Source organism: Sus scrofa, chromosome 13, assembly GCF_000003025.6.
Source record: "Sus scrofa isolate TJ Tabasco breed Duroc chromosome 13, Sscrofa11.1, whole genome shotgun sequence".
In the NCBI taxonomy this organism is placed as follows: domain Eukaryota; kingdom Metazoa; phylum Chordata; class Mammalia; order Artiodactyla; family Suidae; genus Sus; species Sus scrofa.
In genome coordinates this window covers 206825307-206850532 of record NC_010455.5, presented here as the reverse complement: position 1 = coordinate 206850532, position 25226 = coordinate 206825307, and the positions used below count along the sequence as shown (strand labels likewise).

General features: G+C 55.0%; 1 protein-coding gene across 6 annotated transcripts in view; it reads right to left on the bottom strand.

Moving 5' to 3' along the window:
• Nucleotides 1–25226, bottom strand: part of AGPAT3 (1-acylglycerol-3-phosphate O-acyltransferase 3) — a 103145-nt gene that overhangs the window by 55831 nt on the left and 22088 nt on the right. Inside the window, exon 2 of one of the 6 annotated variants that reach the window (XM_021068324.1) lies at nucleotides 16739–16801. The exons of 2 other annotated variants lie outside the window; for them this stretch is intronic. The gene's annotated coding sequence lies outside the window, so the exon portion shown is untranslated. Of the gene's footprint in view, nucleotides 1–5398; nucleotides 5418–6412; nucleotides 6568–16738; nucleotides 16802–25226 lie in introns of those variants that run through there. 3 more of the 6 variants (XM_021068325.1, XM_021068328.1, XM_021068335.1) reach the window with 3 other exon arrangements.

The window sequence follows — 25226 nt, the reverse complement described above, 5'->3', positions numbered from 1 at the left end:
GGGTGCTGTCACACGGGCCACAGTGCAGCTGCACATGTCTAGCCCGTGTCTGCCTGGCGGCCAATGTGACTGGGTCTCCGTGTACTGTTGTGACTCTTGGCGTCTGGCCCCTCCACGGTCCAGAGATGCCTGCCCGGGTCCAGCTGGACTCCACCTCTGTTTAAGCCTCGATGGCTTCCCCACGTTCAGTTGACTTCCTTTGTTTCAGAAGCCCTGCGGGTGACAGCGTGGTGACAGAGCTGCCTCTGTGCTCCCAGCCCTGGTCTCGCTGCCACCTGCAGACGGCACGCTGGTCCTGCGCCCTGCCTGCCTGCCTCTCGCCCCAGACTGTGTGTGGCATGACGGAGCCTCCATCTTTCCCCTTGGGCATGGGGTCGTGGTTGCAATCCGTGAGGGTGGCCGTTCAGACCGTCCAAGCCTCTTCCGTGAAAGAAGCAGCGTCCGCGGGTCCCCTCTGGGTGTGAACCCACCGCCTGCAGGCCCGCCTCACGTTTCAGCCTCTAGGATGTGGCTGGCGCGTGAGTCCCTACTGCCAGCTGGGGAGCAGGGTGGAGGAAGCCCAGTGCCAGTTTGCCCCTTCCAGTGCTCAGGACACCGAGACCAGGAGCCTTCTCCCAGGGAGCCTCCTGCACCTCTGTGCTTCTTCCGACGGACACGTACCCCCTATAAAGGGCCAGAAAGCCAGCCACCCCCACAGTTTCCAGGGCTGGAAGCCCAGCCCTCTGATTCCCATGTGGGGGCCCCAAGCGTGGAGCACCCTCACCCCACCCTCGGTGTCTGCTGGTCTAATGGGCGGGACAGGGTACCCTGTGCGGTTGAACGGCGTTTTCTGCCCACTGCCCACTGTCCACTGCGCCCTGGGCGGCCCGGGGTCAGCTCCTCCTCGCTGTGCCCCCGCTGCCCATCCTCGGACCCGCCTGCGTGAGTGTCCTGCGGGCGGGCCCTGTTGTGCCCGGGGGGCTGCAGCCCCTACCACTGCTGGGCAAGCCTGAGGCTTAGACTCAGGAAGCCCAGCTGGGTGGGACTTTTAAGCCACATTCTTCAACCGGTCGGTGAACAAGCCAACGTCTTCTACGTCCCCTGGCCCCATGCCGACGGGGCGTGGACTTGTTTGTTAGCCCCTAGTGCAGTGTTTTTGCGCCACGGTGTCCTGTCTCGTAACGGTACTATGGCCTCGCCCCACCCTCTGAGTGTCCCAACCCACTGCGTGTTTCTGGACGCTTTGCAAACTTGTTCACAGAACAAATTCCATCTGGAGAGAAGTCTGACTCCAATGCAGATTCTGTGTGTACTGTCGGACTTCTCAAGTGCCCCTGACCTTGGTGGGGAGCTCCGTGCCGTTTCGTCCTCCCCACAGGTGTGGGCCTCCAGGTGGCTCCTCCAGAGCCCAGGCCCACACTTGAGGTCCGAACCGAGGGTGCTGAGCAGCAGGGGAGTGACCATGGGCGGAGGATGGCGATGCCAGGAGCCAGTGGCTGCTGGGGTGCTGAGACCCAGAATGGAGGTTCCCGCCTGCTGCCCTGTGGGGTCCCTGTGCAGGTGTGTGTGGACAGCAGCAGAGCCCCAGGTCCCAGCCCCGGGTCCCCTGCGCTGCTGCGCTCACTGCCTCTGGATGCGTGTTCTAAGGTTCCTCCCTGCATCCTGCCTTCCCACTGACCAGCCAGGCCCCTGGCGGCCCCTCTGACCCTTGGCCAGGTGTTGCCACACCAGCTCCTCAACAGGTGTTGGCAGGCCCTCATTTGTGGTTTTCCGCAACCACTTCCCGAATGGGTGCTGACGGTAACAACAATCAGATACCTGATTGTGAAATGAACAAACTGATGGATGTTTCTAGAAGCCAACTGGGCAGTCCAATGCCAGGGAATTACCAAGGCCGATCTCTGCAGAAGAAACCTGATCCCATGTCTCGCCATCCTGACACCCGTACCACCGCCTCCCTGCTGACGACGCTCTGTCCTGACAGGCAGGGGCAGGGCAGATGGCTCCCGGGCAGGCGGGGGCTGAATTTGGCACTCACACCCACAGAAACTCAACCGCCAGGCAGACCACACACAATGCTTCTCCCGGTCGTTTCGGCAGCATAAACCCCACCCGACCTCAGAGCTTACGGGTCCACGTTGGTTCTCATACGCATCCCAAGTACTTTATACGCCCCCATCGCCCCTTGCAACGGCTCCCTCCTGTCCCTTGTGTGCCAAGGGATGGCAGTCCTGTCCCCAGAGCCAGCGAGAGCAGGAGTGACGGCCAATCGGCCACCTTCTTTCTCGGCAGACACCCTCCTTAAGAATTCTCCGGATTTCTCGAGAGTTCCCTCTTGGTCAGAGGGTTAGGGATTGGCATTATCACCACTGAGGCTCGGGTTTGACCCTCTAGCCTGAGAACTTCCGCATGTTGCAGGTGCAGCCAAAAAAAAAAAAAAAAAAAAGAATTCTCCCATTTCACAACGCAGGGCTGGGCGAGGACCTAAGAGGTGCGTGTGCTGCCGCGGGAGTCGGTCCAGGCAGTTTAGCGGCGGCCCTCCAGCAGCTGGCCCAGGGAGACGCAGTGAGCCAAGCACGGAATTTAAAAAGTAAAAGGTGAAATTCATCTCTTGTTTTTTTGGCTGCACCCTCAGCATGTGGAAGTTCCTGGGCCCGGGAATGAACCCGCACTGCAGGTGCGACCTGTGTCACTGCCGTGGCAACGCCAGATGCTAAATCTGCTGCACCACAGGGGAACTTGCTGAAATTCATTTTAATGAGGTATTGCTTTCTGCAGCCCAGTACAGCCAGCACAGCACCATTCCCACATGCAGTCGCTATGAAAACGGCAGGAATGGTTTATTCTACGCGGCCCTTCATCTCGGTCTTTGGTGTCTGTGTATGTTTTAACTCTCCCGGCCCCTCCTCTTTCACGGGCTGAACGGCCACACAGGGCCGTGGCGTCTGCGTCAGACCTCCAGGCTCCGCTGTCCCGTTATGCCACATGTGCAGCAAACGCTCCTGGCCACCCTGATTGGGGAGACACCGCAGACCCAGCAATGGCCCTGCTGTGACAGCCCGAGGGAGCCATCCAGTGTGCCGTGTGAAGCCCCGGAGACAGCACACGGCAGAGCCAACGCAATCCCTTAACGGGCCGGTCCCTGCCTGTCTGCCGAGGCTCAGGCTGAGGATGGACGGGCTGCAGGAACTCGCGGGCATTAACAGGAGCAAATGCACGTCCTCGGCCGCGAGGGGGGCGGTGCCGGGACCAGCGTCAGCCGCCCCAGAGCTCAGGAGGAGCCAAACCCGCAGAGGGTGCAGACTCACTGCAAGCAGGGAGGAGGGAGGCTCTGTGGGGGCAGCTCGCCAGCGCCTCTTAACTCTGGGCCTCAGGGCCGGCCTGCAGAGTGGCCCTGTCCCTCCCTCTGAGCCTTTCAGAGCACCGGAGCCCCATGAGGCGGCGAGGGGGCAGCTTTTATCCTGCCCTCGGCCCTGCCCGCGCCCCAGGAGAGGCAGGAGCAGCAGGGAGGGGAGAAGGGTACCACCTCTGGCTGGGGGAGTCGGGGGGCAGCTTTTCACCCAGGATGCAAGCCAGGGAGGGGAGCGGCCAGCAGAATGGCCTGGGGCAGTGGCGGGAGGCCGGGGAGAGTGGGCTGGCTGCCCTCGTCCCGAGGGGCCGGCACCCGAGAGGCGGGGAGCGATAGGGGAAGAGACGGTGGCTGCGGTCTCCTGTTCCTTGTTTTCAGAGACTGAAGGCTGGGCCCTGCCCAGCCCCCACACCGAAAGAAGAAACGCAGGTCCCACCAATGGACAGCAGCGGGGAGGGGGACGAAGCCATGGGGAAATGGCTCATTCCGCCAAATTCAGGCCGGGGGTCAAGGATACCCACGGGGCGGACTGCTCTGCCACGTGGCAGGAGTCACCTCTGTACACCTGTCCAGCGGGCACGGGCCAGTCGTGAGGGAGCGCCCCGCAGCGGCGGTCAGGACAGTGCAGCTGCTGGGTGCGGCGTGGGGCGAGCGCTGCAAAAGGAACGCCTCCTCCTGCCCGGAACGCAGATGCAACGGCCAGGGGGCAGCAGCCTCCTTGAGACCAGCAAGCCCCAACCAGGACAGGAGCTGCAGGCAGAGGCGTCAGAGGGAGCCGGGTCCCCTGGTGTCATGGAGCTGCTGCCCTCGTCCCCGGGGCCTACTGCTAACGCGGAAAACACCGGCCTGCCCCGATCTGTTATAACACTTGAGCGTGGGCTGAACCCGCTCCCAGCGGATGCGGAGGTCTCGGGAAAAGAGGATGAAAGTCGATCCTGGAATCAGTGAACTCTGTCCTGAGCAGTTTACGAATCCCCCAACTCGTCAACGTGGTTCTGGCTCCTGCGCTCCCCGTTCAATCCCCTCTACACTGTAATTGGTCCGCGGGTCCGAGCCCGAAGGGAGCCAGGGAGCCTGCACCCAGGTCTTCTGACTGAACCCAGCCTTCCGAGAGCCCCCCAACACACACACACACACACACACACACGTGTTCCCCATCTCTCCCGTCCCCTCCCAGAGTGAACGCTCGCCTGCCCACAGCTCCAAGCCCCCCGAGGTGTTGGGAGGGAAGCAGAGGCTTGGGGTGGGAACACACGGCCAGGCCACAGCACCCTGGTTCCAAAGCCGACCAAGGCCAGGCTCCTCCACGCACAGACCATGGGGCCCCCAGTCCTGCTGCTGGTCCCCCGAGAACCCCCCACCCGCAGGGGCCCCAGCGGCAGCCCCTTGGTGACACTTCGCAACTTGCCCCTCGAGGCACTTACGCAGATTCCTTACCCTGAAACGTCAAACACAAGCAAGCGCTGTCTCAGACACCCTCTGCCCGGCTGTCGCAGCAGCACGGGTCCAAGAGCGACCGAACCCAATGGGCGGCTCCAGGTGCACAGCCTGGGGATGTGGGCTGGTTCGGGACCAAGTGCCAGCCTCGGACAGGTTACTGCACACACGTGCACACACACGCGCACAGGCAGACACACGACCCCAGGCCCCGGCCCCTGAGCTGCAGGACCGGCCGGTGCAGATGCCCCCAGGCCTGGACCCCAGAGCCGGTGAACACCCCCTAGGGTTACAGGCCACGGTCTGAAGACAGGACTGGGAGAAGAGGCCCCCCGGCCCCTCGCTCCCATGCGGGCTCCTGCCCAGCCAAACCCATCGGGGGTAACCCCAGCACCCCTCGCCATGGGGCAAGCAGTGCCTGCGTCTTTCCTCCCTACCCACCCACCCGCCCCCCAAGTCCTCCCCAAAGCGGGCAAGACACCCCCCTTTACTGGGTCACTCTCCCCAGTGCCAGGCGTGTGCATCCCAGCTCGGAGCACAAGGCAGAACCCGTTTGGTGCCCTCCCTGGGCCCGTGCTCACCCCCCACCCCCTGCCAACACCCCCCCGACACACGCATCCCACACACGCATACCCGACACCTCGCAGGCCAGGTCTCTGTCTCCCAGCCCGTACTGCTCCCAACGGCGAGCCGAGGCCCTCTGTCCAGTGAGGACCACGGCCGCCGGGCATCTGCTGGGCGCCCCACTGGATGAAAAACAACACCCCCCACTGTGTCCACAACACTTGTGCCCTGGGTGCTGGGCCTACTGGCCACACCCCCGCTGCCCTGCGTCCACCTGCCGTCCTCCCGCTGGGGCCCTTCGGCCTCGGCCGCCCCCGGGAGGGTGGTCTTCTTCCTCAGCATCCAGCCCAGCCATCACTCGGCCACAAGCCCCGTGAGCGTCCTCCTCGGCACCCGGGAACTGGCGTCTGGGTGTTTATTCGCCAGTTTATCACCACCACCTGCCCACCCTCGCTGCCCCCTGGAACCCAGCCCTTGGAGCCGAGAAGGGCCCTAGAAGCCGATGAAAATAAACGGCCTGACAGTGGGGCCTCACGCACATTTCACATTTGTGTCCCTCCCCCCAGGAGCCCAGGCCTGCTCCAGGCTCCGGGGCCTGCTGGCCGTGCCCCCGCCCCGTGGCCGTGGCCCGCGGCTGGCCCTCCGCTGAGGTTAGTGATCGCTGAATAAGAGCTGCACTGTGCCCTGCCCACGCCTGGCCCCGGCCTCCCCGTGAGCGGCCTGTCCTGGAGGGACCCGGGCGGGTCTTGTTCTTGCGGACAAGCCACGGGGACGCCAAGGCTCCAGACCCGGGGCAGCAGACCCCTTTCCTGGACACCCGACCACAGCCCGCCTTTCCTTCAAAGCGCTAAAGGGCACCGCTCCCTGGAGGCGACCTGACTTGTGGAAAGACAGCGTGTGCGGCTGGTTAAGGTTTGTCCCGCACGTGCCGCCAAGACCTCCCCCACCCCCACCCCCGCTCAAGGTCCCGCTCCTCGCCCCCGAGGACTTCGTCTCCCAAAGAGGGACTCTTTCTCGCTAGACAGCATTTGCCCCCCAACAAAGCAGCCTGCGTCCCCACAGCGCATCGAGGCTTTTGCAAACCTTTACAGGAGCGGCATCAAGACAGAGGGACGTCAGGAGGGAGACCCGACGCCTGCACCTACCGCTGGTCGCCCGCGGCCTCCCGCGCCCGGGGAACAGTCTCCGCCGCAGCGGCCGGGCGCAGCCACCTCCCCCGACACCCGCCCGGCCCATCCCGAGACTCCAGAGGTCAGAGAAAGATAAGCACAGCCCCGGAGACTCGGCCAGAGAACCGGCGGCTGGAGCGCGTTACTGATTAACACAAGGTCGCCCATAAACCCCGAGGCTTTTATCATCAACGGAAAACAGGTTGCTAAGGCGCCAAATAACGGAGCTGCTCCAGAGTCATTCACTGCTGGCTAGAGCCAGCGTCTGGCCCCATTCCTGGTGTCACCAGAGCCAGGACGGACCGGGCAGCATGAGCCCCGCGCCGCCCAGGAAGACACGCTGCAGCACAGGAGCGTGGGTGTGTCACGGCCAGCACGGCCCGGGCCAGGGAGCTGCCCCGGGAAGGGCCTGAGCTGGGCTGGCCGTGCTCACCGAGGTCGGCTATCGGCGTGGACCGATGCTTCGATGCAGTCGGGGCGGGTGGGCACCTGGATGGAGAAGCACCAGAAGAGAAAGGCCTGGCCGAGCTTCCTGGGGTGGGGGCAGGGAGGGACACGGCAGGGGGGGGCGCGTGCGACCTGCCCCAGTGTCACTTCTTCAGGCTCCCGGTTCCTCGTCTGCAGACGACACCCAGAGCCTGTCTGGCCACAGCAGGGCCTCCTCGAGAGCAGAGGAGCAAACCTCCAGCCCGGTGCCCCATGGGCCCCAAAACAGGGGCGAAGACACCTCGAGCCCAAATCCTGGCCCTCAGGCCCTCGCCCTACCGGGGAGCAGAGAGCAGCCAGCCACGCACTGTCCCAAGCCTCAGGCCCTAGGGCAGAAAGGGAGCCCTCCGAGGAGGGGCCAGGTGGGCGGGTTGGGCAGACTCGGTTCAAGAGCAGGCAGGGAAGCCAGGGAGGGGTGGTGGATGATGACGAGGGAGGCAGGCAGAGGCCCAGGGTCACGAAACAACAGCCGTCTGCTGGATTTACAGGAAGCCGCAACGCTAAGAGAGGACGCCGGAAAGACGGAACCTGGAGCCAGGAGTTCCCTGGTGGTCTAAGGGTTAGGATTCGGCACGTTTCTCCCTGCAGCCTAGAGCAATCCCTGGTCTGGGAACTGAGGTCCCACGTGAAGCTGCTGCCCCACCAGGGCAGGAAAAAAAAAAGAAGGCAAAAGAAAGACACAGATGCGAACAGGAAGAAGGCAGGCATAACAGAGCAGGGCTGAGAAACAGACATGAAGGCACGAGGTCCTGGGGAGGTGAAGAGGGCAGGGACAAGGTGGGGACAAGGGGGGACAAGGGGGGACACGGGGCTCCGTGGGCTACGACGGTCTGAACCCTTGCCCACAGCAAAGCTGGAGGACACGTCTGAGGCCAGGGAAGCCCGGTGAGGAGCTCTGGGGAGCTCCACTGGGGAGAGAAGACTGGCAGAGAGAGCTGTGTACCAGGACGTGCCGCGTGCTGACAATGTCAGGGGGAGAGGCAGGGCCACCCCAGCACCCCACGGGTTCCAGCAGGCTCACTGACGAACAGCGGGGCAGCTGACAGCCGGCAGGGGGAGCCCAGGTGTGCAGGGGCGTTGGAGCAGGTGCGGGGGTGGGGGTGGGCATGTCGGGGGGTACAGGGCATCTATTGCGGCTCCTGGTAGAGAGACTGCAGACCTCCTCCAAAAGGGGGAGACTTGGGGTCCGACAGAAGCCAATGCACGCTTTCCCTATGACCGAGTCCACACCACGAAACAGAAAACAAAACACCAGGCCGAATGAGAACAGACAGCACCTACAGAACAACATGGGTGTAAGGGCTGCGTGTGGTTGCCCCCCAAATACACAAAACGCCGACAGCGCCAATCCCAATACAGGGTCAGGTCAGTCCGTACGATAGGCTAAACCAGCTACGCAAAGGGAAATAGCTTCACACTGGCCTGCGACACAAAGCCCAGTTCTGTGAGGAACAAGAGAATAAATGCTTCAACCGATGCAGCAGTCTTGAAAATAATGACTAAACACATGTAGCGGGAAAATGCCCCGCCGTCGGGTGCAAAATCTCAATGTCAGAGAATAAAATATCTGGCAAGTGATTAAATAAGACAAAGCAGGAATATTTATAACAGTGGAAACGCAAATTCTTAAACATATAAACTGAATGTCTAAGTACCAAATAATCCAGCTGTACTTGTCACAAAGCAGAATTTACAGGTGATGCCAAAGAAACGGAGCAAAGCACGTCAATAACAGGAGATGGCGATACAAGAATTAAAAGAGACTGGATGGAGTTCCCTTGCGGCGCAGCAGGTTAAGGACCTGGTGTTGTCACTGCAGCAGCTGCAGCTGTGGTGTAGGTTTGATCCCTGGCCGGGGAACTTCCATATGCCTCAGGAGTAGCAAAAAAAAAAAAAAAAAAAAAAAAAGCCCAAAAAACAAAAAACCCCACCCCCCCGCGAAATAAGACAGATGACAGAGGCTGTAACAGCAGCAAGGCTGATCACGTGGATTTAAGGACATGTGGCCAATCCTGTGCTTAACAAGACAGCGCCTGCCTTCTTTGAATGGCTCGTAGAAACGTTCAATAACAGTGTCCATTGATGGAGCAATGAGGAAATTTTCAACAAATCCCAAACAGGAAATCAAATACGAAAAATATTCCCTAGAAATTAATGATGGAATCAGGAAGCAGAAATGGCCTTTCTGCCCTCCAAAATGTAAACATTCTCCTCTCCGATGTTCCGTTCTAGGGAAAGCAGAGACGCAGACTGCAGAATTTGTAGAAAACATCGTGAAAACTAAAGCACACATTAAACACTTTAAATCTTTAGGAACGGCAGCATGAAAATAAGAGCGAAGCCTCCACTTCAGAAAAGTTAGGAGAAAATTAAAGTAACTGAAGGAATGAATAAGGGAAAAAGCAAAAGTGAGTTAGAAAAAAACACTGCAATTAACAGCTAAATCTTTAAAAGCTGGTTTTTGAAAAAAAAAATCAGTGAAACAGATAAGTCCTCCGTAGAAATAAAAATCAACTAAGGTAATGGAAATTAACAGTACATAAATTAGAATAACCATCAAAGGAAAATAAATTTAAAAAAATAGAAATAATTGTGCATCGTTATGCAAATAAATTTGAAAATCTAGATGAAATGGACAATTTTCTAAGGGAAAAAAATATATCAAAAGTGACTATAAAAAAGAAAGAATGTCTGAACAGAACTAGTTTTTTTTTCTTTTCTTTTTTTTTCTTTTTGGCCTCTCCTGCCTGCGGAAGTTCCTGGGCCAGGGATGGAACCTGCACCACAGTAGTGACAACGCCAGATTCTTAACCAGCTGAGCCACTAGGGAGCTCCTGAATGGACCTATTTTTATAAAATTAAAAGAGATTTCTGTCAGAGATACTGCCAATGAAAGACACCAAACCAGATACTTCAAAAGTGAATTCTAACCAATCGTATAAAAACAGATGATCTTAACATGATCTAACCTTCTCCAGAACATAGAAAAGGAAGGAAATTTCCAAGTGCCTCTTTTTGAAGCAAGTGTGACGTTGAAGCCACAGTGGGAGAATGAATTCGGAAGGCAGGGGTGAAGGAAGGAAACTGGTCCAAATCAACACTCTCGAGTGTGACGTGAGGTCCCCAGGGGTCCCCAGGGCCGTCAGGGATCTGAGAGTCGTCTGTTTTCCAAGCACATACTTGGTGACGCAGAATTTTCTTTACAACCCTCCACCAAGCAACACGGTAAGACACACTGATGCAGAAGCAGATGTTTCAGGGGTCCCTTAGGTCAGATGTCTGAGAGGCGAATTACATCGTAGAAATAGGAAATAACACCTCTCCCTCATTACACTTCTCTCGGTTTTGGAAAGTGTAGTTTTTCTTAATTATAAATGTTTGTTAACATGTTATGAGGTTATTGCTACTCTTTCAAATAAATTATTATTATTATTATTATTATTATTTTTTGTCTTTTTGTCTTTTGTTGTTGTTGTTGTTGCTATTTCTTGGGCCACTCCCACGGCATATGGAGGTTCCCAGGCTAGGGGTCCAATCGGAGTTGTAGCCACTGGCCTACGCCACAGCTCACAGCAACGCGGGATCCGAGCTGCGTCTGCAACCTACACCACAGCTCACGGCAACGCCGGATCCTTAACCCACTGAGCAAGGGCAGGGACCGAACCCACAACCTCATGGTTCCTAGTCGGATTCGTTAACCACTGCGCCACGACGGGAACTCCTCTTTCAAATAAATTATTAAATAAGTATTTTAAAACATTATGGCGTTCCCGTTGCAGCGCCACGGAAACAAATCTGACTCGCAACCATGGGGTTGCGGGTTTGATCCCTGGCCTCTCTCAGTGGGTTAAGTGTTTGGCGTTGCCGTGAGCTGTAGTGTAGGTCGCAGGTGTGGCTCGGATGCCACATTGCTGAGGCTGTGGGCCGGCAGGTGTAGCTCTGATTTGACCCCTAGCCTGGGAAACTCCATGTGCTGTGAGCGTGGCCCTAAAAGGCCAGCAAAATAAAATAAAATATTCTGTGTTAATTTCTCAGCTATTGCATATCAGCAGCAGTTTCTCAAGTGCAGCACTACTGATATTTTGGACCGGGTGCTCCTCTGTCTCGGGCTGTCCTGGGCACTGCAGGTCATCTGGCAGTACCCCTGACTTCTACCCACTAGGTGCCAGTCCAGGAGAGACACCCCACCACACCAGTCATGTCTTGCCGAATGCCCCCTTGGGTGGGGGAGGGCCACCCCCAGCTCGGAACCACAGTAGTCGTGACCCACAAGAACAAAAAGCCATTGGAGGACTCAGCGCTTTTTTAAGAGTGTGAAGAGACCAAAAGTTTGAGACCCACTGCTCTCTCCCAGTGAGGATACATACAAAAATTCCTTTAAAAACCAGCAGGCGGAATCTAAAAGCACATTAAAAAGACAGCACATCATGACCAAGTGGGGTTTGCTCCACGAATGCAAGGGTGGTGTGACGGCAGGAAATCCATTCATGAAAGTCGCTGTCTGTCTTTAAAGCGAGTGCTGGGCAGGTAACTTCACAAGGTCCCACCTCACGTCCGGATGGTAACCCTCAAGAGACGCGGGGCAGCTTAGAGGGTCAGGCTCACCATGGGCTTCCCCCGGAGGGGACGCGCCCACCGAACCCTTCCCGTGTGAGGACCCCCGAGTCCGCACTCGCTTAGCGGAGGAATGCTAGAAGCATCAACAAACACCAGCAAGCCAAACATGCCTGTGACGTCGCAGGCCAGTCACAGGTGTGGCTACGGACAGGACACGCACAGCAGATGTGTGTGAGCAAACTGGTTCCAGCCACGTCGTCAAAAAGCCAGAACAGGAGTTCCCGTCGTGGCGCAGTGGTGAATGAATCCGACTAGGAACCATGAGGACGTGGGTTCCATCCCTGGCCTTGCTCAGTGGGTTAACGATCCAGCGTTGCCGTGAGCTGTGGTGTAGGTTGCAGACGCGGCTCGGATCCCGCGTTGCTGTGGCTCTGGCGTAGGCCGGTGGCTACAGCTCCGATTCGACCCCTAGCCTGGGAACCTCCGCATGCCGAGGGAGCGGCCCAAGAAATAGCAAGAGACAAAAAAAAAATAGCCAGAACACATCATGACCAAAGCTGGTTGACGCCAGGACACAGGAGCGGTCGGCCACAGCCACATCAGTTCATCCGGTCAGCGCTGACAAGGGACACGGAAGAAAAACAGCTCGATTACTTCCTGAGATTCAGGAAAAGCAGAGGCTGGCACGCAGCGCGGCCAGCACGGTCGGGACCTCGGCCGTGGCCACGTCCCCCCAGAGATCTCCCTGCGGCCCCTGTGATGAGACAGGGGGACAATGAGAGAAACGGGGTGAAGAAGAAGAAAAGCCTCCACCATTCGCAGGCGATGTGACGTCTACGCAGAAGGTCCAGGACGTCCTTGAGGCAAGTTACTGGGAAACAAAGGTCCGCGGGCGGCGGGTCAGCCAGGCTGTGCCCCCCTCCTCCCCGGGGCTGCTCCCGGCTCCCAGGAGAAAGCGCTCCCGTCGGAGCGGGACCGGGAGCCAGCGAAGCGGCCCTGAGCCCAGAGGGAGCCAGACCCCCCCGCCCCGCGCCCCCCGGCAGGTACGCGAAGGCCAGGCATCCCTCCCCCTCGGAGCTGGTGTGTCCGTGTTTCTGCAGACACACTTCCTAATTTCCATTCACACGGGGGGGGGGGGCTTCCCCAGACGCCACGGCCTTCTGTTTCAGCCAGAGCCCTGGGCAAAGCCAGGCTGGTGGCGGCACGGAGTGCTGGTGCTCCAGGCTCAGTGACTCAAGAGGCTCCTTGTCAGCTCTATTCACCGAGAGATGGGAGCTGCCAGGCGGACGGCGGCTGCAGGACAGGCAGAGTCCGAGGGAGGCCCCAGCCCTGTTCCCGCTGCTGCTGCTCTGCTTGCCCTTTAGATGCTTGACGGATGCAGCTCTGCTAACGAACACGGGTGACCCAGCGACAAAATGCATGTAATTATGCATGCACACAACCCTTTACATGTGACCCAAAGAGGAACGTGGTGGTACGGAGTGTTCCAGAAAACAGACACCCCTTGGTGGGAAGGGAATCTTCCACGTAGAGCCCACCTTCCCCCACCCAGCCCCGCCCCCACCCCATTTCCTCCCCACCAAAGGGCAAACAGCACCAGCCAGGGTCTCCACGTTGGCAGGAGGCAAAGCCCCCTTCCAGCAGGCCAGGCTTCTGCGCCGGGCGGGGCTGCTCAGACACCGCAGAGCCTCGAGGCCCTCGTCGTGGTCACCTGACTGTCTCCGGCTCGCCGCCAGCCCTTCCACACCAGAACGAGTGTGCCCGCTCCATGACACTTTCTCAGACACGCACGCACATCTCAAGTCTTGAAAGCACACCCTGGTTCTAATAAACTCATTAGAACCAGGTACCTGTGCTCTGAAATAATCCCCCAGACGTTCTCACAGAGCAGGAGCATGCGTGTGCATGTGTGTGCATGTGCACGTGTGCATGTACATCCAGCCATGCCCTTTAAGACCTGCATAAAAGAGGAAGTTTATGTGTTTTAAACGAGCGAGACCTGTGCACTAGAAGCCAACCATGCAAGCGGAAAGCAAGGTGTGCCAGTGTACGTCATGGCGCATAAACACATTTTTAGAAACTGCGTGTGTGTTCTCATGTGCATTTTTTGACAAGTTCTGGAAGGATTAACCACCAACCGTTTATACGTAGTTCCCTCCAGGAGAAAGGGCAGGATTGCGGATGGAGTAAAGAATGAAATGATTATTTATTAGATTTGGTTCTGTGTTTCATTGTTCTGAGCACACATTATTTCTTTAATTACAACTTAATTATTAACAAGCATTTGCCTTCCTTGCTTGTAAAGTGCCAACCTTTTGTCTCTGCGGTGGTTACGAAGTCTAACTGACTGGCTGAATGCTGATAAGGCTGCTCTTTAAGGGGAGAAACTTCTCCCGCAGGCCACACGCCTTCTTTAGACACAACTTGGCCGGTCAAAGTCTAAGCCCTTTGCTCGTCCCCTCCTGTCACCTTCAGAGCAAAGACAATCTGCTGCGCAGGGGGGCCCCCACCTCGCCCAGCCCCTGGCCCCCTGGACTGAGTCCGAGCCCTCGGCCCATGTGGGCCACGGGGTGGGGGCGGGGAGGGAAGGCACCGAGTCAGCATCAGAACGTAAGCAGGACGAAGGAAACCTCCCGATTCTCTTAAACTTGAAAGAAAAGCTGGTGGAAACTCCAGGCCCCAGAGCCCGAGTCCACCCACAGGACCACCCCCTAGCCGGGGTCCCTAGCCGGGGTCCCTAGCCGGGTTCCCCCAGCCTCTCCCTCCCTCCCCGCAGCATCCTGCAGGGCTGGCAAGGCACGACGGCCCCCCCAGGTGTCCACGGGGCACCAGGGGCCAGCAGGGACAGGGCAGGGCACCAGGACAGCAGATGGGCCCCCCAGGCAGGTGAGCACAGGCAAATGGCTTATCTGGAGGCTTCGTCCTCATGGGGAAACCGCTACTAACACGACGCCCTCCACATGGGCGGGAAGAGAAGTGATTGATGAGGGACTTTGAAAGCGCTCAGCTCGGAGCCCACGGGCGTAACCACCAAGGTAAGAGCTCTCCAAAGAGACCGCACCACGTTGCAGCCACCACGGCGTCAGAGCCCCGAAGCGCCGGCCCTTGTCCACTGGGCTCCGCCCTTCCGCTTTGGGTGGCGCGATTCAGACAGCGCCCCCTGCAGTCCGTGCCCCTCATTTCTCTGACGACCGATGAACGTGCACGTCTTTTCAGATGTTTATTAGACGTCTTTTGAGTGGTGTCAGTTCAAGTCATAAATGAATGATTTTGCTTAAAATTTCAATATTGATGATCACTAGCTCGGGGGCAGGGAAGTGTTTTGTTTTCTCTTTCCTGCCTCTAAAAATTGGTGAGTTGTATAGATGTCACTCAAAGTCCTTTTTGACCATGTTGAGTTAACCTGGCCGCGTGCTCGGTTATAAACCCGATCTGGGAGTTGTCACGCACTGTCTCCCCCGCGCCGTCCCGTCCTTGCTCCCCGTCCTCAGTCGTTACCGACCTCCGAGGTCCCGTCCCCAGCAGACAGGGAGGCCAACCCGATTTCCATCTCCAGCTTCCCCAAGTGCTGCCCTTCCGGGGGAGGCCTGGCCGATGACCAGTGACAAGGGTGACTCTCCCCCAGGAACAAGCCGATGGCGATGACACAGGCCTGCCATGCACAAGGCAGCACGCTTCACAGACCGAACGGCTCTTGGTGCTACCGGAGGCCCCTGTGGCCATCGCAGGCCACGCCCTGGGCAGTGGCCGTTCCGGGGCGAGAAGCCTTTTAGCCCTGCAGCCAGGTGATAGTCAAAAAGAGAGGAACACACCTGAGAGCTCAGCCTCAGGTTACAACGTGGCCTGATGCTCTTCCGCCGCTTGCGGCCACTGAACAGCTGGGACCAAAGCTGTGTGTTACATCAGCACCAAAAGAGCCAAAAGAGGAAGTAAACATTTGTTGATTCAGAACGTCGGAGCTGAGACACACAGAGAACACTGGGCGCTGAGAGGTGTGGCGTGTCTCATATTTATACCACCAGTTATCCAACTTTATCATAACGAAATGCATAATCACTAAGAGATATGAAACAGAGTAATTTTAATTTGAAAACCAAGGACTGCAGTGTTCCCTTCATATATTTAAGCAGCATCGCTTTTAATAAATCGTGACTGTAAATATAAAAAGGATGAGATTGGCGCTGGCTTGGCGTTAACCGACTAGTCGTTACCAGCACACGGAGCCACTACTGCCCAGGAGGGTAAACTGCCTGCCCACCCAGAGCTGGGAATCAAGAGCTAAATTTGTCAACTTCCTAACGTGATGGCTGGACTTGCTCTCTGCAGCCAGCACTTTAAAAGGTCTCCCAGGCCTGCAGAAGCAATGGCAGAGGGAGGCCTTCTGGTCATGGCTGGATTAATACAAACAGAAGCTGTCACTCAGTCACCTCATGCAACAGACCCCAAGACCGGGTGCACAGAAGGGGGGCGGTCGGTGCAGAACCAAAGGCAGGACCACCCGGAGTCAGGACACGGGAGAACGGGAGAGGGCCCAGGTCACGGGAGGTCACTCTGTGGGACCGGCTCTGTCCTCAGCCTCGGATGAACCAGGGCCACCCCATCCGTGCTCTCTGCCAGCTGCTCGTTGTCCAGGGGCTTCGGGGGTAAGAGGGCCCTCCTGCAGGAGCACAATATCCGACGGCAAACGTGCACCCTGACCTCCAGGGCGTGGTCCACCCGACGTCCACACTGGTCAGTCACCTCCATGTCAGAGAGACCCCCGGGCTTCCAGTCAGCTCGCAAAAGCTGGTCTGGCTCTGGCCCCACAGTCGTCCCCCCCGAACCCAGCAGCGGCTTCCGCTCGGCCCCGAGGTCATCCTTCCAGGAAAGGCCGGAAGGGGAAACCACGTCACCTGAACCTTGTCACTTGGACGTCGGACAAGTGGGAACTGATTACAACGCATATCCTTTGGCTGTAAGAAAAAGAGCATCAACCAACAACGCCTCAAGGTCCCGCTCTGCGCCCCACTCGGTCCCTTTAATGTCGCTGAGGCGGGATCGGCGAGCCTGGCTCCCAGGGCGACAGACTGTGGTGTCTGCCAGCACAGCCAGGTCCAGATCTCTGGGGCGGGACTCACTCCAAGGCTGCTCCAGGGAACAGAGACACACGCACACGCACACACGCGGCTCAAGTGCCAGCCGCCTCCCTCTCACTCACCGAGGCACGGGGTCGGCAGGGTGGGCGGGAACGAGGGTCCTTGGAGGTTTCCGACGAGAAGGCCTGAAAGTGAAAGGCACAAACGGGAATGAACTTGGGCAGGACTGGAAAACCTCAGTGAACAATCTGCACGCAGCGAGGGCGGTTTCGGGTGAACTTCAGCTCCTGATGACAACAGCACAGTCCGCGAACTCCGCAACCCCCCCGCGACACAGCCGACGGGGGCCTTTCCGAGGGCTGCTACACCCTCCCCCGCCCCACACGCAGCCCCATAGACGGCCCGCAATGAGCAGACGGGAGCGATCCTGAGGTCACACCCCAGCAAGGACTGCGGAGCACTTTCAGCCTCCCCTGCAGGCTCCTGGGAACAGCGGAAGGTGGGCGGCCGCCTGCGACAACGGAGCAAAACAGTCTCCAGGCCCCTGGGCTCCCTCCGGGCTCTGGCTCCCAGGAGGAGGCCGACCTCGACCTCACCCTCACTCCGAGGCCTCCAAACCCACCGACCCTGCAGGACGCGCTCCTCCCGGCAGCCCAGCCCGCCCTCCAGCACAGCTTCGGCCTCTGACCGACAGAGCAAGACCCTGGGCCTCCTGGCTAGTTTTAGCCTTGTGTTTGTTTGCTTGCTTGCTTTCAATTGTGGTAACAGACACATAAAAATTACCATTTAAATCACCTCTCAGCGTACAATTCAGAGGCATGAGGCACCTTCACACTGTGGGGCCACTGTGGGGCACCACCGTCCAGCCAAGCTCACCTTCCCAAGTGAAAGTGCCCCATCCCTCCCTCCCTCCCACCCCCACCCAATCCCCTGGTGCCCGCCATCCTGCCTGCTGTGTCTATGAACTTGACGCCTCTGAGGACCTCGCGTGAGCGGAACCCCGCGGTGCTTGTCCTTTGGTGTCCAGGCATTGTGTCCTCAAGGTCCGTTTATGTCGCAGCAGGTGTCAGAATTTTGTTTTCAAGGCTGAATGCTATTACTTTATGTGTATACACCACGTTTGTTCTCTAAGTCTTCAGGTTTCAGCGTTCGCCTTCAAGTCTGATCCACAGTGAGTTAATTTTTTAACGTGGGACAAAGGCTCACGGCCGTCCAACAGTCCTGGCACCATCTGCTGGCAATGTTAACCTTTGCCACCGAATTACGTTGGAACTTCTGTTGGAAATAAATGGACTATCAATGCGCGGGTTTGTTTCGAGAATCTACTCGGTTCCACGGATCTTCAAGCACACCTTCTGGCCGGTTCCACGATGTCTGCGTTACTGTAGCCATAGAGGAAGTCCAGTTCCTCCCACCAGCTCCTCTTTCGTTGGCTTCTTTAAAATTGCTGCCGCTCTCCTAGGCTCTTGGATGTCCATGCAAATTTTAGCTTGTACATTTCTACAAAAAGCCTTGCCAGGGAGTTCCCAGTGTGGCTCAGCGGAAACAAATCTGACTAGTATCCATGAGGACTCAGGTTCGACCCCTGGCCTCGCTCGGTGGGTTAAGGATCCAGCATTGCTGTGATCTCTGGAGTAGGCTGGCAGCTGCAGCTCCAATTCAGTCCCTAGCCTGGGGACGCCCATATGTCATGGACGCGGCATTAAAAAAAAAAAGGTAAAAAAAAAAAAAGCCTTGCCAGCCTTTTGATTGCGATTGCATTGAATCTATATATTAATTTTGGCAGACCTGACATTTTATTTTATTTATTTATTTTTTTTAATGTATTGCTCTTTTTTTTTTTTTTTTTTTATTTCCCACTGTACAGCAAGGGGGTCAGGTTATCCTTACATGTATACATTACAATTACATTTTTTCCCCCACCCTTTCTTCTGTTGCAACATGAGTGTCTAGACATAGTTCTCAATGCTATTCAGCAGGATCTCCTTGTAAATCTATTCTAGGTTGTGTCTGATAAGCCCAAGCTCCCGATCCCTCCCACTCCCTCCCCCTCCCACCAGGCAGCCACAAGTCTCTTCTCCAAGTCCATGAGTTTCTTTTCTGAGGAGATGTTCATTTGTGCTGGATATTATTATTATTATTATTATTTTGTCTTTTTGCTATTTCTTTGGGCCGCTCCCGCGGCATATGGAGGTTCTCAGGCTAGGGGTTGAATCGGAGCTGTAGCCACTAGCCTACGCCAGAGCCACAGCAACACGGGATCCGAGCCGCATCTGCAACCTACACCACAGCTCACGGCAACGCCGGATCGTTCACCCACTGAGCAAGGGCAGGGACCGAACCCGCAACCTCATGGTTCCTAGTCGGATTCGTTAACCACTGCGCCACGACGGGAACTCCTGTGCTGGATATTAGATTCCAGTTATAAGTGATATCATATGGTATTTGTCTTTGTCTTTCTGGCTCATTTCACTCAGTATGAGATTCTCTAGTTCCATCCATGTTGCTGCAAATGGCATTATGTCATTCTTTTTTATGGCTGAGTAGTATTCCACTGTGTATATATACCACCTCTTCCGAATCCAATCATCTGTCGATGGACATTTGGGTTGTTTCCATGTCCTGGCTATTGTGACTAGTGCTGCAATGAAAATGCGGGTGCATGTGTCTCTTTTAAGTAGAGCTTTGTCCAGATAGATTCCCAAGAGTGGGATTGCGGGGTCGTATGGAAGTTCTATGTATAGATTTCTAAGGTATCTCCAAACTGTTCTCCATAGTGGTTGTACCAGTTTACATTCCCACCAGCAGTGCAGGAGGGTTCCCTTTTCTCCACAGCCCCTCCAGCACTTGTTATTTGTGGATTTATTAATGAGGGCCACTCTGACTGGTGTGAGGTGATATCTCATGGTAGTTTTGATTTGCATTTCTCTTATAACCAGCGATGTTGAGCATTTTTTCATGTGTTTGTTGGCCATCTGTATATCTTCCTTGGAGAAATGTCTATTCAAGACCTGACATTTTAATAACACTGGGTCCTGTGGTCCATTAACATGGTCTGGCTCACGTTTTATTTAGGTCTTGTTTAATTTCTCTTGGCACTGCTTTCTTATGTTTATCCCTATGCATTTCGTATTTTTGACGCTGTTGTAAACGGTGCTTTGTTACAGCTTTCAGTGGTTCAGCACCAGCAGAGAGAAATGAAATAAATTTTGTTAGACTGACCTATGTCCTGTAAATTCACCAAACTCACCTACCGGTTCCAGCAAGGTTTTTGTGGATTTCGTAGGGTTTTCCACATAGGCCACGGTGCCATCCGTGAATGAAGATAATGCCACTCTTTTGTTCCCATTCTGTGTGCCTTTTCTTCCTTTCCTGGCCTTCCTTTCCCGGTATGATGCTGAATAGGGCGGTGAGAGCACTCGTCCTGGCCTTGTTGCTGATCTAGAAGGAAAACTTCAGTCTCCCCCATTAACTAGAACGGTAGTTACAGGGTTTTTATAGATGCCCTTTATTAGACAGAGCAAGCTCTAGTTTTCTGAGACTTTTTCTTTTTTTCGGCAGAGCCTGTGGCATGTGGAAGCGCCTGGGCCGGGAATCAAACCCACGCCCCAGCAGTGACTCTAGCCGCTGCGGTGACAATGCTGGATCCCTAACCCAGTGGGCCACAGGAGAACTCCTCAGAGACGTTCTTAAACCGCAAATGAGTATTAAATGCTTTTTTTTCACCAGTGAGATAGTCACCACTGAGTGGTGTTCTTTTTGGTTTGTCAATAAAGGGAATTATAACGATTGGCTGTGAATGTTAAACCAGCCCTGCATCCCTGGGATAAACCCCATCTGATTAGGAGGCAGAACCCCTTTTGCATGTTGCTGGTTTGATTGGCTAAAATTTTCTACGTCGTGATGGATATCGGTCCCTAGACTTTGTCTAGCGTGGGTACCAGGGTGGTGCTGGCCTCATAACTGAACTAAGAAGTGTGCCTGCCTCCTCTAGTTACTGGGGGACTTTGATAATTCATAAAGTGTCATCTGGGCCAAGAGCTTTCTTTGTTAGAGGTTTTGCAAGGTTATTTGGGTCTATTTTGGCTTGAATAAGTTTCAGTGACTTGTTCTGTCCCAGGCATGTGTCTCTTTCATCTGTGTTGTAAATTTTCCTGCCATAAAGTTTGTCGTATTTCCTTGCCATCCTTTTAATACCCATAGGACTTGTAGGGCCTCCTTCTCTCTATTTTATTTCCTTTTATTTTAGGCCACACCCAAGGCACGTGGACGTTCCCAGGCCAGTGATCAAACCCACACCATAGCAGCAACCCAAGCTGCTGCAGTGACAGTGCTGGATCCTGTTTTTTTTTTTTTTTTGGCTTTTGGCTTTTTAAGGCCGAACCTGTAGCACATGGAGGTTCCCAGGCTAGGGGTCGAATCGGAGCTGTAGCCCCTGGCCTACACCACAGTCACAGCAACGCAGGACCCGAGCAGTGTCTACAACCTATGCTACAGCTCACAGCAATGCCAGATCCTTAACCCACTGAGTGAGGCCAGGGATGGAACCCACAACCTTACGGTTCCTAGTTGGATTCGTTTACGCTGCACCACAACAGAAACTCCAGATTTGGGTCGTTTTTCTTCTTCCTTTTTTTTTTTTCTGATCAATCTAATTAGGGATCTATCAATGTTAATGATTCTTTCAAAGAACCAACGTTTGATTTCTTTGATAATTTTCTATTGTTCATTTTTTTCATTGATTTCAGCTCTTTGCTGTTTCTCTTTTGTTTACTTTTTCTTAATGTTGAAGCTTAAATCATTTTTTTTTTTTTTTTTTTTGTCTTTTAGGGCTGCACCTGCGGCATATGGAGGTTCCCAGGCTAGGAACCTAGGGGTCCAAGTGGAACTGTAGCCACTGGCCTAAGTCACAGACAGCCACAGCAATGTGGGTTCCAAGCCTCGTCTGCAACCTACAGCACAGCTCATGGCAACCCTGGATCCTTAACCCACTGAGCGAGGCCAGGGATTGAACCCATATCCTCATGGATCCTAGTTGGGTTCACTAACCATTGAGCCACGACGGGAACTCCTAAACTGTTGATTTAAAAACTGCTCTCTGTGCTCATATGATCACTTAATACTATAAACTGCTAAGCACTGTTTTACCTGCATTCCACAAATTCGGATGCATTATGTTTTCACTTCCACTCAGTCCAAGCTGTCGGCAAATTCCCCTCGTGACTTCCTCTTTGACCATTTAAGCACCTTCATCGAGCCTTCGCATATTTGAGGTTTTTCCAGACAGCTTTCAATTACTGCTTTCTCCTTTAACTCTCTGTGAGCAGAGGAAACACTTTGCACAGTTGCTGTCCCCTTTTATTTACGGAGATTTGTTTCACGGCCCAGCGTCAGGTCTATCTCGCGTACTTGCAAAGAACACGCGTCCTGCTGCTGTCGGGTGGGCTGATCTTTCATCACACCCGTCACGTTAAAGGAATGGATGGTGGTGCTGGAGTTTTCGCTCCCTTTGCTGACTTTCTCTTACTGGTTCTATCAGTTATCCAAAGAGGAATGTTGAACGTTCCTCCTGTAGCTGTGCATTTGTCTAATTTGCCTTTCAGTTCTCTCCGCGTTTGCTGCATGTACTGTGAAGCTCTTAGAAGGTGAACATATATTCAAAATGTTATTTCTCTTGATGACCTGGGCCCCTTTTATCACCGTGAGGACAACCTTTCTCGTCCTGAAATCTACCTTGTCTGATGTTAAAGTATCCGCCTGGACTGGCCTGGGGTTTCCACTGGCTTTTGGTATCTACTTCTCCAGCCTTTCGCTTTTAACCTGGGTCTGTGTTTAACGTGGGAAGCACTTTCGCCCCATCTTTTTGTGTCTGCTCTGCCACTGACAAAATGCCTTTTATTTGGCATTTTCAGGCCACCTGTGATTTGGTGCGATTGTTGATACGGTTGGGATTCAGTCTGTCATCTTTCTCTGTGTCCTACTTGGGTTTATTTCTTTCATTTTTTCCTGGTTTTCTGTCTTCTCCTGATCCGCGATTTTTTTTTAAGATTCCATTTCATTTCCGTTATTAGCTTATTAGCTGTACCTGTTTGTTTCAAGGTGTCCCAAGAACTTAGGATGCGTGCACCTTCAGTGCCTCCTGTCTGCCTCCTGCGGTGTGACAACAGGTCGCGTGCATTTCAAGAGCCTGGCCACCGTGTCCACGTTCCCACTTCTGGACTTTGTGCTGTGTTGCCGCCGTCCCTTTCCTACTCACAAACTCTACAACACATTGTCAGTACTTTTACTTTAAACGGTAAATGACCTATTACCCGCAGCGTATGGAGGGTCCCAGGCCAGGGGCAGAACTGGAGCTGCAGCTGCCAGCCTACACTGCAGCCACAGCAACGCCCGATCCGAGCCGCGTCTGCAATGCCAGATCCTTAACCCCGGGAGCGGGGCCAGGGATTGAAGCTGTATCCTCACGGATGCTAGTCAGGTTCATTTCTGCTGAGCCACAATGGGAACGCCTAATTTACTTTTTAAAAGGCTTTTTAAAAGAGAGGACAAGAGTTTCCTGGTGGCTCAGTGGGTTAAGGATCTGGCATTGTCACTGCAGTGGCTCAGGTCACTGCTGGGCACAGGTTTGATCCCTCACCCAAGAATGTCTGTATGCCGTGGGCACAGACAAAGAAAAAATTAAAAAGAATAAAATGAGAGGACAAAATCTTTTCTATTTTCCCATATTTCTTCTGCTCTCTCTTTCTTCTGATCTAAATTTCCATCCGGTGCCACTTTCCCTGTCCCCAGAAGACTGCCTCTGTGCTTCCCAGAGTTCAAGTCGGCTGATAAATTTTTTCAGCTTTTGAATGTTTGAAAAAGTCTTAATTTAGCTTTCACTTTGGAAAGAGATTCTGCTGGCTATGAAATTACAGGTTGAAGCTTTTTTTCTTTCCGTGTTTTAAAGATACCCCCCCATCATCTTCTGGATTGCAGCGCTTCTGATGAGCAGTCCACCGTGATGTCATCTTGTCTCCTCTGTAAATTGTAGGATTTTGCCTCTGGTCCCTTTTTAAATCTGCTTTAGAGAGTTCCAGAAATTTGGTTATGATAAGCATGGGTGTGGTTTCCTTCGTGTTTCTTCTGCTCGGGATTGACTGATCGTCTTGAAAATCAGTTTTCATCAAACTTGCAAAAATTTTAGCCATTATTTTTTTCAAATACTTTCCAGCTTCTCTGGAACTGAGGTTCATATCTGTTCCTCCTCTTTTGGCCCCAGTGATGCTATTTCTTTTTTCCCTGCCTTTTTTTTTTTTTTTTTTTTTTTGGTTTCATTTCAGCGTGGTGTTCCCAGCACTGAGTCTTCAGGAATACTGGCCTGTCTCCGCAATGGCTGACCTCCTACGAGTCCTGCCCGAGCCTCTTCCTTTCCAAAAGACTGGGGTCTTTTTTGTATCTTCCACTCTCTCCTCATCTTGTGCATCTCTTCTCGGTCACTGAACACATGGAGCATGTTGACAGCAGCAGGCTGAGTTTTAACACCCTTCTCCGCCAATTCTCTCGTCTGGGAGCTGGGGAGCCACCTGGAGCTGCTTCTGTCATTGCCGTTTCTCGACTCCCGGTTGCATTTCCCCGCTCATTGGTCTGACAAGCGATTTGCTTCGTTCCTGGACATGCGGACACCAGGTGCTGCAGGGCGGGTTGTGTTGTTGGGCTTTGCTTGGGGAGGCGGTTAACCGACTCGGAGGAGTCGGAAGCCGCTTCGGTGGGTCCTGAGCAGGCCGGCATCTAGCGCTGGGCGCGGCCTCTGAGGATGCGCCCTGGCCTCCGCGTGCTGCGGTCCTTCCATTTGCCCCGGAGAACACACCGTGAGCCGCAGCCCTGTGAGAACCACCACGCGCGCCCCTTTCCAGACTCCGCCTTCGCACACACACGTGCAGACCAAGGCTCGCTCTCTGCGGCTCCTTCTTCATGTAACCCTATCTGCTCCAGCATTCTTCTGCACAGACTCCAGCCTTCGTGGAGTCCCGTAGGCCAGACTCCCCGGGCTCAGCTGCACCCCGAGAGCACGCGCTGGGGGAGGGCCCGCACGTGTGCGCTCCTACTGGGTGGTGTGTGAAGTTTGCAGCCTCACACGCTTTCCAGCGGCTAAAGGTGGGACGGGAAATCTGGCCCCTGTCATCCCACCATGATTAGAAGTGGGTCGGATGACACTTCACGCAACCTCCGTGCCATTTTCCTCTCATCCAGAGGGGGCACGGCGAGTGGCAGTGGCCACTCAGCTCAGCTGAGAACTGCTGGTCTGCACACCTGGGGCAGGGGTTGCAGGTGCACAGAAGGGGATGCAGGAGGGTGGGGGGATGGAGCAACGGCACAGGACAGGAAGGTGCGGCTCAGGACCACGCACGCGCCGCTGCAGGCGGTAGGGCCTTTCTCTTCTGGCGTCACTGTCCCTTCCCAAGATGGGCCAGGCGGTCAAGCGCATCGCTGGCATTTGGGCGCCAACAGCCCAGCCTTGTCAGAGCCCCTTCTATGAGCTGGTGCGAGCCCCTTGTCGGATATGTGATCTGCAAATATCTCCTCCCATCCTGTGAGTGGTCCTTTCACTTTCTTGATGGTGTCCTTTGGAGC